Source organism: Chaetura pelagica, unplaced genomic scaffold, assembly GCF_000747805.2.
Source record: "Chaetura pelagica isolate M959 unplaced genomic scaffold, ChaPel_1.0 scaffold221, whole genome shotgun sequence".
Classification (NCBI taxonomy): domain Eukaryota; kingdom Metazoa; phylum Chordata; class Aves; order Apodiformes; family Apodidae; genus Chaetura; species Chaetura pelagica.
This window is the reverse complement of record NW_009952533.1, coordinates 6,726,331-6,730,289: the sequence shown is the minus strand read 5'-3', so window position 1 is coordinate 6,730,289 and position 3,959 is coordinate 6,726,331. Positions and strand designations below refer to the sequence as shown.

The 3,959-nt window shown below is 41.6% G+C and overlaps 1 protein-coding gene across 1 annotated transcript in view; it reads right to left on the bottom strand.

Annotated features, from left to right (window-relative positions):
* The window catches only part of MGST2 (microsomal glutathione S-transferase 2), an 11,087-nt gene that overhangs the window by 6,527 nt on the left and 601 nt on the right, over positions 1–3,959 (bottom strand). The gene's annotated exons all lie outside the window — the stretch shown is intronic.

Genomic DNA, 3,959 nt, shown 5'->3' with positions numbered 1-3,959 from the left:
CCTACAAAAAGTTAGATTTTATCTTCAAGAGTGACCTACTCATGAGGAAGAGGGAAAATTGGTGTTCCAGAAATACATTAATGCTCCTTTTGCAATTGCTGCTCTAGCCATGACTTAAACATCCTTCTGCCTCCTCTGAGCCCTGGAGCTGCGCAGCCTCGGAGCGGTCTGGTCATGCTGCAGTGACTAGTTCTCAGTGACTGGTTCTCAGGAACCAAATTCCCCTCATGGAGGTCACTTCCCTGCTTGCTTGAATAGCATATGGTCGTTTGGGTTTAGTGACACTCAGAGCTGTAGTGCTTTGGGGCAGGCAGCACCATGATCTTAGGAAACATGAATCTTTTAGCCACCTTTTTTTGCTATTTACTCGTATGTTAGTGCATGCTTTTCCATCTGCTATTTTCTTGGACTTTAAACATTCAGTCTGTTGGAAAGAGCAGAGAGCTGCAACTGGAGAGGCTGTAGCCTGTTCCCTGCTGGAGAAATCTGAGAACTATCTGTTGGAAGACCTGTACTGTTTCCCCCTCCACTGACTGGAGCTGATGGTAGTTACCTGTCTTGTAGGAAGTGCTTTTTAGAACAGATGCAGTGCCATGAAAAAAAGATGGATTACTTACTGTGCAGTGATTAAGTACCAGTTACAAAAAAAAACCCAACCCAAACAAATCAAACACTGTCCCTGCTCTTCTGACCTGTATTTCTAGGATCATTTCGGATGTGTATATGAGTACCTCATTTTACTCATGTCCTCATTGCATAAGTCTCCCACTAAAAGTTGAACAGAGGCTTGCAAGGACAAAAGTCAATGTTTTGTATGCAGCAGAGCTATTGGACATCATCCTGTTTGACTTTAAAACTCACTGGGTGCCTGCAATTATTTTTATGGCCATGATGTAGCCACACTGTGTGGAAAGCTCAACGTCTACCTTGTACCGAAACTCTACCTGAATCCAGAAACCAGGAACCCACCTGAGTTTGCTAAAAAGACTTGTCTAAGGGGCACACCGAGAGGGTGCCTCCTGTCCTCCCTTGTGGGAGCAACGGCATTAAAATACACCTAGAGATATTAGTGGTGCTGCCCTGTGCACCTCTTATGTCTTAGCCTTGTGGCCATCTGTATTCTCCCCATATAAGTAATTATGGGCTGTGTTCAAGTGATCTCTTAGCCTTTCTCTCCAGAGACTAGTCAGAGCATCTCAGATATCGCTCTGTAAGGCAGGTTTACAGGACCTTTCATTGTATTTGCATCCAGCAAGACCTCCTGCACTCCCACCCACGCATCTCTTGTCATGCCTGGTGATTAATTCCTTGTTTGCCACCCTACAACCCTTTCAGAGGGGAAGAATGGTAGCAGGTAGGGTTTAGAGAACATGTTTCAGGGAAACTGAAACTTGTAGAAGCACAAGAATTACCTCTGAGAAATAGTTTCCCAGAAAACTTAACTGAACAGTTGGGTTTTAACTTCTGCCACACTCAAACTTGTGGGGTTTTTTTATGGCAAATGTGCTGGTAAATCCTGCCTGGCTTATCAGTCAAAGTGGTAGGTGAGCCATAGTGTTTTGTGCAATGGCATTTTTAGCCAGCAATGCATTCCTTGTTTTCTGGCCTCATTGAGCCTTTCAATGAGCCTTCCATCCAGTCCAGGACCAGGTTTTTTTCTGCTGAGCAACTAAGGCAAGCTCATTGGCAACTAAGGCAAGGTGGCTCATTGCATCCAAATCAGTTGAAAAAAAGAAAGCTTTGAACAGATGCTGTGCAAAATAAACTTACTGGGGGAAATAGGAAGATTAAGGCACTGTAGGGGCCAAATTGTTCTTGTTTGTTCCGTACAATTAACCTAAGCAAATCATCAAGGCTGTGGCACAACCCTGCCTGCAGCTGAAATGTGGTTTGTCCATGGTCATGCTTGGTCAGCAAAGCTCTAGGTTGAAGGGCAGAGGTTTGCACGTGGGAGACTCTGCTTAACCAGACACAGAAACAGGTTGTGGTAGTACCATAATACCACTGACCATCACTTCTTTAGTGGCTTCCACTGTGGTCGATGGGAACTTTAGTTAGGGTCAAGTGGGCTTTTATATGCCAATGCAAACCCAGCTGTGGCACCACATAATGGGGGAACTAGAGTCACATCTGTCACCTTAAAAGAAAAGGTGAGCCTGGTGTGCAGAACAAAACAGGTGGTAACCAGGGACTCAAAAAGAGCTCAGGAGAGGAATAATTACTGTGGCTTTTGTTAACTGCATAGGACTTGCCTTTTAGTTCCTTTCTGGTGAATGGAAAGTAGTGATGTAACTCCACATTTAAGATTCATGATTATAGTTTAACAAGGGCTAAAGCAAATAATAAAGCAATGGGCGAGCTCTTCTGCCCCTCCCACTGGAGATGCTGTTGTGAGGACTCCAGAAAGCATTGCAGCAGGAGTAAGGAAAGATTTTTCATAGCCTTTTCTTCCCCCTGTGTCAAGTTGTTCTATTCTAGCAGGCTAAATTACATGACTGAGATAGTTACAAAGTATGCTTGACTTGCCTTTGTTTGCTTCTTTTTCCTTTCATCTTCAGGTGGCATTTATAGTTACTGAGTTAATATATTTTCTTTGAAAATAGGGGACAAAGCAGGCTTTCAAGGAATGTTACTCTCAAAAATTTTATATGTGTTAAAAAGCCTGTAGAGAAGCTGATGCCTGCACCACAGTGTATCACAGTGCATGTTAATTTTCATGGCCTGACCTAACAACCTTTAAATAAAATCAAATACTTTGTAATAATGTCTTGCTGCATTCTGGAGTTACTAAGAGTTATGTTAAAATATGCTTGTTCAGAGAGATGCTTCAAAAAGGAGGAGTAATGGGGCTCCTGTTCTCTATCAATGATTGGGACTCACTGTCATTTCATTGGATTCCCTTGTTTTCCCATCAGTCTACAAAACCCTGATCCCTCAAGCAAATCTTAGCTGCCTAAAACTGGATTCATGACTGGAAACCACTTCCTGCATTGTTTCTGCTCTTGCTTTTCTACCCTAGAGCATTTCTTGCACAGCTTAATCTTCGACTGACCTGGTTCTTTGAGTAACTCATGGTTCTGAGACACTAATCTTGTACCTCTGATGACTGCTGAGTGAAACCTGACTTCCCAGCACTGTTTTGAGGAGGTTGTGTTGCCCATTAGCACCTTTCTAATTCAGTATTAGAGGCTTAACAGAATAAACAGCAGAGCAAACAGAGCACCCAGGGCTGTGTATGCTGTATTTTGTTCATTAAAATTAACTACTATGGCTTAACCATCTCAGGGAAGAACACATGTATTTTCTGCTGTACTTTCTATTTTCAGTATCTGTACAATTCCCTGAGTTTCCAAACTGTAGTACTTTTCCAGATAATGTTTGCTTGTTTTTAATCCTTCCCACTTTCCCATTAAAAATCAAGGCAGGCAAGTTGAACTTTCACAGAATTTGATGGTAAATACCAGATTGAAATACTCTGTCAAGATCACAAGGGTATGTTGTAGCTGGTCTGATGACAGAAAAAGCAAATGTAACTTTTAGGTGCTTCTTATTTGCCTTTTGTGGCTTTTTTAACCTGGAAGGGTCACATTCTCAAGCTTTTTTTTCTCTTTTTTTTTTTTTTTTTCTGCTGGGTAAAAATGTTATTTCAGTAGTTGATGCTTTGAGAACAAATAAACAGACACTCAAGCCACATAGATATGTTACTAGATAAGTTGGCAGCACTATAGATGTTTGGAGAAAAAAAAAAAAAAAGGCAAAGTAATTATTTTTAACTTGCTCTTAATCTCATACTTCTATAGCACAAGTGCCTTCAAAATGTCTCTTGTTTCCTGGTGTAAACTTAACTGTATGAGTCCCCATCTTTCAAAGAAAATAATGACAAGCATTAAAAATGCTACTGCAGTTTTACACTGATACACAGCAAAAAGAGCCTCTCAGACTTGCCCACTTCTTTCCCT